Here is a 15,904-nt window from a genome sequence, read left to right as displayed (position 1 = left end):
GCTGAAGAAATCTGCATGGATCAACTCCTGGCAAGAAAATTAGGAGTGGTTAAATAAAGCAGTTTATACAGTCTCCTTTATATGCAATGAGAAGATTGAAAGGAATTAGTGAAAAAATTAATACATTAATTCAGTATTGTGGAATGGACGTTTTTGTTTATATACATACCAGAGAGTTTCTTTGCTTGTAAAAAGACATCGCCCCTCCTGTTTATCTCCTAGGTGCAGAGTGCTTTTGGGGAATAAGCAGTTGCTGAGTCATGCTTTCTCTGAATGACTGACAACCCTTGCTTATACTAAGAACTGGTAGACCTTCTCTTCTGTGTATCAGGTGAGCAGTGTTACGCCCCTTACTTAGGAAATGAAAGCATGACACAGCGTTATAGCCGACTTCGTTGAAAATGCTTATGCAGAGGAATGGAAATGTGTTTATGCAGCCATGTAAAGCAAATCAAAATCTATCCACATTAAATTATTTACTGGCAGTAACGATTTGTTATTAAAGAAAATAATATAATAGTGCTCATTTCAATGTGCTGAACTAACAGTTTTGCAGTGCAGTTATTCAAAAGGAATTTTGCCTGAGTATATGACTAGTAATAGAACTGAGAGAGGCATGGTGCTCTCTGTTGGCAGTTTCCTGAAGAAACAAAAATACGTACATAACTAGAGTGGTTAAGTCTAAACCTAGATAATCTACACTTTATGATACCAATATATAACCTATATTGAATAGTTTATGAGGCCAAAATAAATTATGGGGAGCTGTAAACATTGCCTTCCTCTTCATAAAAGTAGGAAGGTTTTATTATGGAACTGTAAATATGTCCAGTACATTTATCTCCCTTTCCTATATGATGTTTTAAATCCTCTTTTCCTTGAATGTGTACATATGTATTTGGATTGTGACAGGCAGGGTCCAGTTTACATTTACAGAAGTATTTGCAGGTAAGGGCAAGTGTAGAGTCTTGCATCTGGGGAAGAACAACCCCATGTACCAGTACAGGTTGGGGGTTGACCTGCTGGAAAGTAGTGAAGGGGAAAGGGACCTGGGGGTCCTGGTGGATAGGAGGATGACCATGAGCCAGCAATGTGCTCTTGTGGCCAAGAAGGCAAATGGCATCTTAGGGTGCATTAGAAAGGGAGTGGTTAGTAGGTCAAGAGAGGTTCTCCTCCCCCTCTACTCAGCCTTGGTGAGGCCGCATCTGGAATATTGCGTCCAGTTCTGGGCCCCTCTGTTCAAGAAGGACAGGGAATTGCTTGAAGGAGTCCAGCGCAGAGCCACAAAGATGATTAAGGGAGTGGAACATCTCCCTTATGAGGAGAGGCTGAGGGAGCTGGGTCTCTTTAGCTTGGAGAAGAGGAGACTGAGGGGTGACCTCATCAATGTTTACAAATATGTAAAGGGTAGGTGTCAGGATGATGGAGCTAGGCTTTTTTCAGTGATATCCAGTGATAGGACAAGGGGCAATGGGTGTAAACTGGAACATAGGAAGTTCCACGTTAACATCAGGAAGAACTTCTTTACTGTAAGAGTGACAGAGCACTGGAACAGGTTGCCCAGGGGGGTTGTGGAGTCTCCTACACTGGAGATATTCAAGGCCCGCCTGGACAAGTTCCTGTGTGATGTACTGTAGGTTACCCTGCTCTTGCAGGGGGGTTGGACTAGATGATCTTTTGAGGTCCCTTCCAACCCTTGGGATTCTGTGATTCTGTGATTCTGTATTACTTACTTTAAAATCCTTTAAGTAGTTAATGTTGCTGCTAGAAGCATCATTATTCACTAAACAGCACAGTACTTCATGTTTCATTTAACCATTGCTTTTTTTGTTAAATGTATAGCTATAATCTTTTAACAGAGACTGAAATTTACCTTTGACCATTAAAGATTTTACTGTCAGTTGCCGTGTAAACACACATCTTTTTGAGATTTATCGTACGCCCATGGTACTCCATAAAAAGGTTTGTCAGTGCATTCAGCAGGGAAAGAGAGTGTGCATTTATTTGGTTGCTGAGGTGGAAGTGCTTATTACACCATTCTTCTGATGGCCTTCTTTGGATTGAAAAAAGATGATGGTATGAACTTCGGGTGATTTGGATTTTCTTACAGCCCATGAGTAGCTCAGTTGCCATAATACTGACATAAAACTTCGCTGTGTAGGAAACTTACTCATCTGAATAGGGTCATGTGGTCATCATGTGCAGGATTTTATGTATGTGGTAAAACTTTCACAGGGCCGGATGTGAGAGATTTCATGTTGCAGTATTTGTGATAGGGTATACCTTATTGAAATAATGGCACTGGAATTTGACATGGCATTTTGTCATGCTGTACTAAGAAATCTTAAGCTTTTGTTGTGGTGTGACAGGAAAAAGTTACTATAAATTGTACCAATTATCTGAAGAGTTTTAAGATAGCAGACAGTTCTGTTAGTAACTAACATGTATAGAATACATCATGATGTTTTGTCATTTAACTCAGTTAACACATATGTGACATGGGTGGCATGCTTTAGTGCAAGGTGTCCCTGCCCATGGTAGGGGGGTTGGAACTAGATGATCTTAAGGTCCTTTCCAACCCTAACTGTTCTATGATTCTATGTGGAACAATCTATGTAACTCACAACCACCTCACATTAAGAAACGCAGAAAGTCTAACAAACTCTCCTATTTACTCCACATGCAGTACACTTACATGCACATGTGGACAAACTTAGGAGCAGGTGATCTTGGCTGCTGTTAATGAGCGAGGAAGCTACAGGAAGGAATGGTATCCCTTCACTGGAAATTTAGCATAATTTAAAATACTGTCTTGCGAGATATCGTTAAGTAGATTTACGAATTAATGTCAACATAGGTAATACATTTAAAAAGAGGAACATGCTATAATGGGACTTCAGAGTTAATCCTGGCTAGTGAATGCAATTGTTAAACACAAGTAGTTCCTTTCTGTTCCGATTGCTAAGTTATTTTAACATCACGTTAGTTTACAGTACTCCTCAACATCATGACCTCATTTGATATAATTTTCTAGTAAACAGTCTGAGATAGGAAAGTCTTACAGAGAAATGAAATAGCTGAGATAGTAGTACGAATGAAAAGTTTGCTATAAGATGAAGGGAATGAAGGTTAATTATGTCCTGGACATGCCCATCATTCCCAGACCCAAACCCCCAACTTTTACAAATATTGTTCATTTTAATATTGTTGGGATAGCACGTAACAAGTACCGTCTGTTGTCAGATAGAAATTCAGAGACCTTCACTGTTGCCAAAATGGTCTTAGAAAACGTACAAATTTAGAAGTAGTTCTTACCTAGCTGTATCTTTATTGGTGACTTTCAGTATATGTAGTGATAGGACAAGGGGTAATGGTTAAAACTTAAACAGGGGAAGTTTAGACTGGATATAAGGAGGAAATTCTTTCCTGTGAGGGTGGTGAGGCACTGGAATGTGTTGCCCAAGGAAGCTGTGAATGCTCCATCCCTGACGGTGTTCAAGGCCCTGTTGGACAGAGCCTTGGGTGAGATGGTTTAGTGTGAGGTGACCCTGTCCATGGCAGGGGGTTGGAACTAGATGATCTTAAGGTCCTTTCCAACCCTAACTGTTCTATAATTCTATATGCAGCGGAAATAGAATCATAGAATACCAGTTTGGAAGGGACCTCAAGGATCATCTGGACCAACCTTTCTAGGCGAGCATGACCTACATTAAATAAATGTTTTCCCAAAATGTTATAGCCCTTCAAAACATCTTTTACCGCTGTAGGGATCTTATATTTACATAATATTGTATTGCTTGTAATCGAAGATCTTCTGTGGGGATTTGGCCCCAAATCCCACAGTTATTAACAGGCAGGTGTGGGAGTCTGTGTAGTCACTACAGGCTCTTGTAGGTAAACGAAATGCTTTCTTACTGAGTGCTACGTTTAAAATAAATAAAACAAATTAGTTCAAGTCTGAAGCTCCAGCTGTTTATAAATCATGGTGAAGACAGTATGAGATTATGATGATCTATTTTTAAATGCATACATTAGGTAATAGGTTTCTGTGTGAGCACCTAAGCCCAGCATTCAGGGGACAGCCTTGGCATTTCAAAGTGTAGCTGTTCTTCTTTCCTATCCAATATAAATCCACAATCTAAAAGTACTGAAGAATAGTGAGGGCTTACATTATTTTATAGAGTGCAAAATATGCTAGTACATTTATTGTAACGTCTCTTAAGGTTTTATATTCCTTATTCTTGAATTAATTAAACAAGGAGAATTCTACTTCTATAAATTAAGAGGACTGTGCAAATACTTGTAGTCTGAAAGCACATGTAGAACTTTAGTTTTAAAGCACTTGTAGAACTTGACAGTATTGCCCTACCAGGTTTCATGCTTCTGTACATACAAACACATGCATACACACTACCATACATAGGTGATCATTGCTGTATAAGACCACATAAGTATTTAAACAAATATTTCAGCAGTAGAAGTTACAAATGTTGTTATTACGCGCCCCTAAAATGCCTGCAATAGCCAATCTGTGATTCTTTTAAACATTATCAGAACTTGCATGACTAATTCAGCTTTTTATCTACCTGTGGATAATCATGTGGAAGCTTGGCACACAGGAATGCTGTATAGATAATATAATTGGTAGTTTAAGCCTGAGTGGGTAGGCAGTTGGATTTTCTTCAGTCAGTTCTTCCTAGCCACTGTCTTTGAATCTGTAATCCTTCTGAGCCAAGCGTGGTCTCAGGTTCCAAATGCACATTCATGCCATGATAAGAGACTTGCTGCAGAAAGGTTGTGCTGTGTTAGGGTGTCACTGCTCCCACAGCCAAACCGGCTGTGAAGCTTCCTCACTTGTTTTAGTGCAAAATCAGTGGCTTTCCAGGGTAATTTTAAGCAACAAAAGATACTTTGCATAAAGTATCTAAGGAAAGCTCATGTCTTTCATCAGCTCAGCTCTGGACGCTGTATGTTTTGCTAAATTTGTGATCACAAACATCTGGTGACTGGTAATTGTTCTTGCAGCTGGGCTGAGTTGAGATACACAGTGTGCTCTGGGATGCAGATGAATGGAAAAGGAGAAGAGACAGAGGATGGTGTGATCTGCTATATCTTTGAGAACGGTTTGACTTCATTCAGTGGAGCATCTATGTCCTTGAGATCAGTGGAGTCAGCGGGTCCCTCACAGGCATGCGGACATTAAGATCAGGACCCAAGTTTGTAGTCTCTCATGCCCAGTGCTGGGTAGGACATTTAAACCTTTTCTTTCTGTTAAATAGTCAAATACAAAAATTGCTCTCATGGTATTTTATAGGTGTAAAATAACAATCATATAAATGGGGTGCCGGCTTTGAGTAACATCAAATACTACTATACAAACAGTGCAAGGAGGATTATTGAGGGGGATTGTCTGAAATCTATTCGAAATTACCTGTGAAATCCTTTCTCTAAATTTAAAAACCCAGATTATGCCTTTCTGTGTACAGGCAGTTGTGAATGAAACCAATGACAGAGACATGTTCCCATCTGTAGAGAAGTATTTGACACAAAGCATTACTTTCTTTTCTCCTGCCAACTTCAACAATACCAGGAAATATGTTCCCAAGCAAAGGGATAATTCAATTAAAACCCCGGTTAGAATTTATCTAGATTAAGAGTAAAAACCAGGGAACACTGAGCCCACCCTGGAGTCCAAAGAGCAGGTTCTGGTTAATTGGAAGCCTTGAGGAGCCAGTCTCCTTCCTGTTGTGGGTGGTGGTAAAATAGTTACAATAATTAATCTGCTCTAACTCTGTAGCTAAAATTCTCCTGTGGGAACAACCATTTCAGGAGAAAAATGACTTTGAAGAACGAGGTGAATGCTTTATTCTAAAATGTTGTGTCTACACAAGAAATAGTTATTTTGCTAAAGCTTGTTTATTCATTTTGTCACGAAGCAGTTTCTTATAAAAGTCCTCAGTATTCATATACAATTGTCAGGCATTAACACAGTCATGAATTTTTTAAGCAATCATCTTGTTACTGTTTTGGTTTTTGGGTTTTTTTTTTCCTTTTTATTTGGAAAATATTTCTATTCATTCCCAAGAAGCCATTTTCCTACTTTCTCCCCTTTCTCTCAGCTGCTGTAGAGATGTTGCTCTTTGACTTTTTCTTAGAATCATAGAATAGAATCATAGAATAGTTAGGGTTGGAAAGGACCTCAAGATCATCCAGTTCCAACCCCCCTGCCATGGACAGGGACACCTCACACTAAACCATCCCACCCAAGGCTCTGTCCAACCTGGCCTTGAACACCGCCAGGGATGGAGAACTCACAGCCTCCCTGGGCAACCCATTCCAGTGCCTCACCACCCTAACAGGAAAGAATTTCCTCCTTATATCCAATCTAAACTTCCCCTGTTTAAGTTTGAACCCATCACCCCTTGTCCTGTCACTACAGTCCCTGACGAAGAGTCCCTCCCCAGCATCCCTATAGCCCCCCTTCAGATACTGGAAGGCTGCTATGAGGTCCCCACGCAGCCTTCTCTTCTCCAGGCTGAACAGCCCCAACTTCCTCAGCCTGTCTTCATACAGGAGGTGCTCCAGTCCCCTGATCATCCTCATGGCCCTCCTCTGGACTTGTTCCAGCAGTTCCATGTCCTTTTTATGTTGAGGACACCAGAACTGCACACAATACTGCAGGTGAGGTCTCAGGAGAGCAGAGCAGAAGGGCAGGATCACCTCCTTCGACCTGCTGGTCATGCTCCTTTAAATTTAGAGGTAGTAATTTTTAGTGGGGAGGACTAGATTAATTTACTTGTGCACTGAAGAATAAGTGTCCAAAGCTGCTGACATGTTTGTATTTTTGCTTCTGGAGCAATTCAAAGGTTTTACTGAATGTTGCGTTAGAGAAGTCATAGAAAACAGACAAAGAAAGTAGCCCTTGAAGGTCATCTAGTCCATCCTGTGTTCTCAAAGCAAATCTATGGATGCCTGTATCATTCTTGGCAGTTTTGTCCAGTTCTCTCTTGTTGCAATTTAAATCTACTACCACCTGGTCTCTCTGCAGTAGCCTTTTACACATCTGAAGACCATTAACATGTCACCCTCCAGTCTTCTCACTTGTAGGTGGTCCTTTCAATGTTTCCCAGGCTCAGAGACCTCTACCTGCTTTCCTCTGTACTCTCTCCATTTGATTCCTGGCATTCCTGGAAATGATGCTTCAGGCTGAAGATAGTACTCCATCTGAGCAAAGCCTACCTATTGACACTTTTCCAGGATGATATTTGGTTTTTCACAACCTTGTGGCATCACTGACGCATGTTTATTCTGTGACCCACTACAACCTCTGATCCCATTTGTGGAACTGCTGCCTGGTCATCTTCATCTCATATTTGCTCAGTTGATTATTCCTAAGTGCTGTGCTTTGGGTTTGTCCTTACTGAAAATGACTACGTACATCTTATTTTCGTAATTCATTCTGTTTCTTCAGTTCATCCTTCTGAATTCAAATCCTGCAGCCTGTGTAGGGCTAGCAGCTTCTCCAAGCATTTCATCCTTTGTGAAGCTGATCCAAATGCTATTGATTCCATTGTACAAATCATTAATGAAAATACTGAAAAAGTGCCAGATCTGGGATAAGTACTGTCCAATGTAATGGGCATGGAATGTCCTGATCAGTGGCTGTTTGTTAGTTAAGCTCGCAAACAGGCGTACTGTGAACCGGGAATTATTCTACCAATGAGCCATTACTTGAGACAGTTGAAGTTGTGTCAAACCATTGAGGCCTGAGGAGCACTGAGATTCTTCAGCACTAGTCCTGATGAGAATCCTCAGGAGGTCCAGAGCTGAAAAGACAATAAATAGCCCGAAGCATCAGTATCTCTTCCACACAGCCAGGGGAGTTACATTTGCTGTGGTCCTTCCCTCTTTGTGGATGTAGAAATCAGCCCTACGTAATCATACTAGAACTTTGTTCTAGTATTTTTGTAATTTAAACTGCTTTGTGAAAAATGCAATGAAGTTTAGCTTAGTTTTTCTAAGAAAAAGAAAAAGGTGTTCTTAAGTAGGGGGAGAAAGAAGGAGATAGGAATATGAGCAGGAACTGAAAGTATTGTTGGAAGGGAGCAAACCTTCAGGAACTAGAGCTCTGAGTAAACCATGGTGTGTATGTTTTCCTACCCATGGAAAACCTTTTAATTTTCATTTCTGAGGAAAAAAAAAAGAGGTTTTTCTGACTGAAGTGCTATAAATGGCATGTTTCATTAGGAAATTGTAGTTTAATTTTGTAATTTTCAGAAGTGCTTCTCCATGAAAAAGAGCCACCCGAGATATTTGGGTTTCACTCAAGTTTGTCAAAATCTCATGTGTTTTAAGATAATGTTTCTATTACGGTTATTTTTCAGATGGCTTCCAATGACCAGATGCTTTACAAGAATGGTCTTCTAACAATATATTTTGCTGTGGAAAGTGCTTTTCTTTCTTACAACTTCCTATAAAACCTCTCCTTATCTAAACTCCTGATGAAGATGAATTTGCTGTTCTTGCTACCAGGGATTGCACTGTTTTCCAAGGTCAGTCACAAGAAAATAAATAGGTTGAGCTGCACTGGCACTTGTATTTTCTGTCGTTTACCTCAATGTATGAAAATGTGGAGATACACAAACATTTAAAAATGTTTTGCCTGCTCCCCAACCTTAAAAATCATTGCAAAAATGACGCACACTTATATGTAATTCTTTGCTTTAAGTATGGTAAGGCAGGATTCCTGAGATTCCTTGAGATTCCTGAAGATTCCCAACTGAAATTTTTGTAAGGGCTCTTTAGGAGTACTTGCTTATTTAATGCAAGTAAAGTTACCAAACACCACACCTGCTATGGTATAAATGGTTTTTAAAGTATAGCCCTGCATTTCCTTTGGAAGGAGGAAGACGTGGAAAAATTACATTAGAGAATGATGTGTCAGCCAGGTAATTTTCCCCTAAGATGTAAATGATTCAGAGAGGCTGATTCTTGTGGCAGTGTTATTCAGTGAACAAAAATACAGCCTGATACAAAGCAATGTTTTGCTTTGTAATGCTTTATATTGCTCTTGACTGAGTGACACTGCATTGTATTGGGAATATACAAGCAGGCTCACATCCATACTGTTTCATACATTGGAATAATTAATAAATGATTTTTACCATCAAAAAGGTCTAGTTCTGGCACAGCCAAATTTTTAAGGAACTGACCTGGATTTAACTCAATACAAGACTAGTCCGGAAGATAGCAAATGTAGTTACCACATCAATGACATCTGGCCACAACTGAAACCTATTTGATGGAAAAAGGAACTTGAGAAATCCAAGACAATAAGATAAGGCAGTAGTCTCTCCATAGTTTATTAAAGTTGGGAAATGTGCAATCTAAGAGACTGACTTGCCCCGTGATTTCGCAACTCTCATTCAAAGCTGGTATTTTGCATTTCAAGGTCTTAAATGGATTAGTTTAATTTTTTTATACTTTATGATGTGTAAACGAGATTTCAGACTGGGTTTTTTTGGCTTTGTTATTACTTTTTTATCTTTTACCCTAAAAGCCAGATACTGTCTGGATTAGGGCACTCTTGAGTTGTCTTGTCTATTTGTTCTTGAGTAACAGATGCTGTTGTCTGATAGGAAAAGCATCAGTTCAGAGTAACTGAAGGGTTAGATCCAGCTTTGTTAGCCAGTAAGAGACTAGCTTACATAAGGTGGCTGCCAGCTGGGTGAAGGGACTGCTGCTCAGGCTTACTCAGTATCATCTGCCTGCCACTTTCTTCCAGAGGGAGATTTTTGCCCAGCCCCCCTCCCTATGCCCCAGCCTCCAGCAGAATTGGTGTCTGGTTACTCATTAACATTGTTCTGTCAAAATGATTTGGGTGAGTTAAAAATCCCTCACTATGAAGTATTTAAAAACACCACCTGGATCAATTTTGACAGAACTGGGTTAGAAGAGACTATGCACACAGTGACGCCAGCAGATGGGAAGGTGCAGCTATCTCACCCAGGATGGGTGGTGAGGCCTGAAGGAGCCGCTTGGGGAAGTCTGCATGGGTAACCAGTGGTGCTAGATCTGTCGCAGCTGGGGAAGTCTGACTGAATGGGCTTTCTTTATTCAGTTAGGAATAAAACGTGTGACAGCAGCACCAGTGAGACAGCAACATCACAACATCTAATGGAGCAAGCAATCCCGAGAAAGGGAGGAAGTTTTCAGCTGTAGTTTGTAGACTTTGGAGTGGGGAGCTGAGTTGGTAACCTCTTTAATGCCTGTGATTAACTTGCCTTTGGGAATCACAGCTGCTGCTGAAGACTTGGTGCCTTCTCCCCTTCGCTGAAGGTGTTAGGAACTTGCTACAGAGTTCTTCACACCTCCCCATAGCTGCTCCCCAGCCACAGGAGGATATTTCTCAGGATGTCAGTCTGTTTACAAAGATAATGTCAGTTCAAGGAGTTCTGCCTCCTCGCATGAGCCTCTTCTGCTCATCTATCATTCCTACCCCTACGCCACAATATATCAGCCTCCTCAGGGTTGCTCATAACCCAGATCCTTTCAGTAATCCACCTTCTCACGGAGCCCCAGCAGCAGCTCTGCTGGGAAGGCAGCAAACTGCTGTGGTGAAAGGAGAAGCCCAGGCTTCTTAACCTGGTTTTGCTGCTGAAGCCAGTGACAAGAGGAGCAACCACTGAGACAATAACTTCTCAATTTTTGTCTAGGGTAAATGTGTTAAAATGGTCTATAAATTATCTGGAAGACTGTGCAAGTGAGTGGGCACAACTTTTTTTAGGGCAAATAGTCTGAAAACGTGCATATTTATTATGTTTATCACCATTATGAAACAAGAGCATCAAAATTCTGTCTTTGGCTTTAAGATCCAGGGTACATTGTGGTGTGATGTGTTAAATCTCATTATTGTAACCGCTTGCATTTGAAATTTTCTAGTTAGGAGCATAAGAATTAAAGCATTGACTTAACATTTCAGCTTCTGTAAAAAAACCTTGCTCTTAAAACCTAGCTGGTTTGACCCTGGCCAAGAGTGTGAGAACCATTACAACATTGTTCATTGATGAAAGTCATGTGACATTTTGGTTAAAGATTTGTAAAACCTGCTTTATCAGGGCAACAGTAAGTTCTTTTGTTGTGTTTCTTCCTGTGTTTGTGAAACTCCTGTTGCAACAGAGTCACAGCCATTTGAGGATGAGACCGTTTGAGAACACCAGGAACCCAAGCGATCATCATAGTCCAACTGGCCCAGCACTGATTTACGGTATTCTTTGTAGGCAGATTACTAACAGGCAACAGTCCACAATACTTCAACGGCCTTAAAATGTTTCGAAGAAAATGTTACTGATTTTAATAATGATTATGCAATACACAGTAAACATGAGTGCAAGAGGTGAAGAGATCAGCAAAGAGTTCTCAGTAGCATGGATTTAACACAGGAAGCAATGGGGAAAGTTCAAGGCTAAACTGTTCAGTTAAAGCCAGAACGGAAATTGGGGCAAGAAAAAGAAAACATGGTGTCATAAACGTGATGACATCTCTGTGCTAGGAAGATGACTCACAATACAGTTGTCGATTTTAGGTACGGAAAGTTCTCATGAGTTCTAGAAAGTAAGGCAGAGGTGGTAATTGTGTCATGTTTTCACCACAAACAGATCTATTTCCCGCTTTGATTAGAAGGCCAAGGAGAACAAATGCAATCAGATAAAGCACATAGTAAACAACATACTGAAAGTACTCACTTTACTCATGAAATATAATAATGTGTCAATGAATTCTTTTCCGGTTAGGCAGAGAAGGAGTTTTCTTAAAGTACACACACAGGAAAAAATGCCCAGTTTTAAGTGAAAAGAACAGCATATTGTTCTAACTTGCTTACACCTAGAATGCATCAGCTAAGCAAAACGGCTCAGGAAAGTGTCATGATCATCTTTGTAGTTTCAAATGAAGACAATACAAGTGCTGTGAGAAGCTGAGTTCTCTGGCTTTCACTCCGCAAAGCTCGTAAGCACATTCTTAACTTTAAGCACAAACATTCCCATGGAAATCATTGGTGGTGACTCAAGAGCTTGGAAGATCGGGTCCTTAAAAATGTTTGGTTTCTGTTGCTATTTTGCATATGTGTTGCAGGTTTTCCTACAGCAAAGCGGCAAGCTGCTACCTGTCCGTTGTAACTGTGGGCACAGAGGAATTTACAATGGAAGCATTTTGTCATATATTTTGTGAAATCTTTGCCATTACCTCAAGTCTTTTCTGTAGATTCATTGTAGCACAGAAAGCTGCAAACTACGACATACATATTCACTCAGTAGATACCGATTATTTCTTTATTGTCAAAGGACATTTGTTGGGAGAGTTAATAGAGCGAGAACAACGTATCACAAGGTTTATTACTTTGTATGTGAGGCTGAGTAACTGGTTAACAAAACTGTATTGTTTGCTGACTGCAGTCATGGCATTTTGTAAGGGAAAGGAACCTCCTATGAAGTAAGACAGAAATATTCTGGCTGTCCTACTTGTAAAGGAAATAATCTGGGCTCATTTCTCAATACTAGTGTTTGGAAATTATGCAAGTACACCAGTGCAAGATGGCAATTAACTATTGAAGAGGCAGAGTCTAACTATTCCATGATGTCTTTTTTTAGATCTTCCTGTTTTGTGCATATTAGTTTTACTCTTTGTTTGCACTTACACCCTCCTCTTTGCTTCTAGAGAAAAAGAAAAACCCTTTCGGTTGTATATTGCAGGCAGTTTGTCGCCTGTGATATATAAAACTGCAGCTTCCTTGCATTTCGGTGCAGCCTCTATCCTTATTCTGTGCTCGCTTAATACTTCATGAATTAGAATAACATCCTCTTCTACTCCATTGTTTCTGTTGATTCTGTGTCTTGGGATTTTGACAGGAAAAGGGAATCTAGTTTAAAGCCAGTCAGAGTTAGCAACTAAGGGTTTCAAGAGTGCAGAGTAAGCAGTTGCCACAGAAGTGGCCAGAGCAGCCAGTTTAAATGCGAGTCCAAGACTTCCCAAAGTTTTCCTTTAAGCGGTGGTTCTGGTTACAGCTAACTTTAATAATCAGACTTGATACCAGCCTTCTTCACAACATTCCATTTGCAGGATCTAGACAGGCAGAATCCTGATTTCTGCCAAGGACTTTCAGGCAACACAGTAATAGTCAAATGCTAATCCTAATGCTGCTGTCAGTAATAGGGAGTTTATCACTGTACTTTAAAAGACTGTAAGCTGATTTACCTGTGTTGCTATATTTTTCCTTAAAAATGCAAGAAAAAGGTAAATTCAGAACCAAAATCTACTTGTTTTCTGGTACTAGCTCTGATGCAATGAATGTTTCCAAATGTATATGTGTGTGAAATAAAGTATGCCCCAAATCAGTGCACACCTCCCTTTCTTTTTTTAACCTGGATATTTAAGCCAGTGCAGAGTGGCCAGCACTGCAGTCCTTCTGACCTTCTGCTAGTCAGGTAGGCATGAGGCTCTGCACTGGAACACAAGAAGAGGATTTCATTTTGCAGTCTGGAGAAGCAGTTGCAGTCTTTCAAAATATGGAGATTTGAATCACTGTAGCCTGTGAACTACTCCTCGTTTTGTGACACAAGAAAGAACCAATAAACTGCATCCTCAGTGCCCACATTTTTTACTGTTCTTTGGAAGCTGCCTTGCTTGATGGCTTCGTGTTTTGTTTCTTCAGCTTGGAAGATGCTGTTGGAGATAGAATCATCTGTCTGTGAGGTGGGAAGCTAGTTAGAAACCAGTGGCTCTTGGTCCATTTCTCACAGAAATATTATGATGTTACTCCAGTGTCCCAGGACGAATCATATCAAACCCCTTAGACTTTAAGATGCTTTTGTGGGAAGACAGGTAAGATTTGAGGTGTGTGCCACTACTGATGATGATGCACAGTGATGTGTCACAATATAGAAGCTGGTTTTAGTTTTAAAGTTCCTCCTGGTGCTGGTGGTTGGGGGTCCTGGAGGTGGGCTATTGCTTTGGAGTAGCTGAATGAACCATTAATTCAGCTCTGTCTCTGATAAAGAGAACATTCAACATTTGTGCTGAGTGTTGCACCACTACATGCCTATATAGAATCATAGAATAGTTAGGGTTGGAAAGGACCTCAAGATCATCTAGTTCCAACCCCCCTGTCATGGTCAGGGACACCTCACACTAAGTTATCCCACCCAAAGCTTCATCGAACCTGGCCTTGAGCACTGCCAGGGATGAGCACTCAAAACCTCCCTGAGCAACTGATTCCAGTGTCTCACCACCCTAACAGGAAAGAATTTCCTCCTTATATCCAATCTAAACTTCCCCTGTTTAAGTTTTAACCCATTACCCCTTGTCCTGTCACTACAGTCCCTAATGAAGAGTCCATCCCCAGCATCCCTATAGGCCACCTTCAGGTACTGGAAGGCTGCTATGAGGTCTCCACGCGGCCTTCTCCAGGCTGAACAAGCCCAACTTTCTCAGCCTATCTTCATACGGGAGGTGCTCCAGTCCCCTGATCATCCTCGTGGCCTCCTCTGGACTTGTTCCAGCAGTTCCATGTCCTTTTTATGTTGAGGACACCAGAACTGCACACAATACTGCAGATGAGGTCTCAGGAGAGCAGAGTAGAGGGGCAGGATCACGTCCTTTGACCTGCTGGTCACGCTCCTTTTGATGCATCCCAGGATACGGTTGGCTTTCTGGGCTGCGAGCGCACACTGAAGCCGGCTCATGTTCATTTTCTCATTGACCAGCACCCCCAAGTCCTTCTCCAGGCCGCTCTGAATCTCTTCTTTGCCCAGTCTGTAGCTGTGCCTGGGATTGCTCCGACCCAGGTGTAGGACCTTGCACTTGTCGTGGTTGAACTTCATAAGGTTGGCATCAGCCCACCTCACAAGCATGTCAAGGTCCCTCTGGATGGCACCCCTTCCCTCCAGCGTATCAACCGAACCACACAGCTTGGTGTCATCGGCAAACTTGCTGAGGGCGCACTCAATCCCACTGTCCATGTCAGCGATGAAGATGTTGAACAAGAGCGGTCCCAACACTGATCCCTGAGGGACACCACTCGTTACCGGTCTCCAGCCGGACATTGAGCCATTGACCACAACTCTTTGTGTGCTGCCATCCAGCCAGTTCTTTATCCACCGAGTGGTCCATCCATCAAATTGATATCTCTCCAATTTAGAGGCAAGGATGTTGTGTGGGACAGTGTCAAACGCTTTGCACAAGTCCAGGTAGATGACATCAACTGCTTTACCCTTGTCCATCAATTCTGTAGCCCCATCATAGAAGGCCACCAAATTGGTCAGGCAGGATTTGCCCTTAGTGAAGCCATGCTGGCTGTCACCAAGCACCTTGTTGTTTTTCATGTGCCTTAGCATGCCATCCAGGAGAATGTGCTCCAAGATTTTACCAGGCACAGAGGTGAGACTGACTGGTCTGTAATTCCCCGGGTCTTCCATTTTCCCCTTCTTGAAAATGGGGGTTATATTTCCCTTTTTCCAGTCGTCGGGAACTTCACCTGACTGCCATGATTTTTCAAATATGATGGCCAGTGGCTTAGCAACTTCATTCGCCAGCTCCTTCAGGACCCGCGGATGGATTCCATCAGGTCCCACGGACTTGTGCGCGTTCAGATTTTTAAGATGGTCTCGAACCAGATCCTCTCCTACAGTGGGCCAAAGGTCTTCATTCTCACAGCCCCTGCGTCTGCCTTCTAAGACCTGGGTGGTGCAGTCAGAGCCTTTGCCAGTGAAGACCAAGGCAAAGAAGTCATTCAGAACCTCAGCCTTCTCCAAATCCTGTGTAGCCAGTTCTCCCGAGAGCTTTCTTAGGGTCCTATTTTGTCCCTAGTCTGTTTTTGTTTGCTACTTACCTGTAGAATCCCTTCCTGTTA

The sequence above is a fragment of the Lathamus discolor genome, chromosome 1, assembly GCF_037157495.1.
Source record: "Lathamus discolor isolate bLatDis1 chromosome 1, bLatDis1.hap1, whole genome shotgun sequence".
In the NCBI taxonomy this organism is placed as follows: domain Eukaryota; kingdom Metazoa; phylum Chordata; class Aves; order Psittaciformes; family Psittacidae; genus Lathamus; species Lathamus discolor.
The sequence above is the reverse complement of the archived record's forward strand: the minus strand, read 5'-3'. Positions refer to the sequence as shown.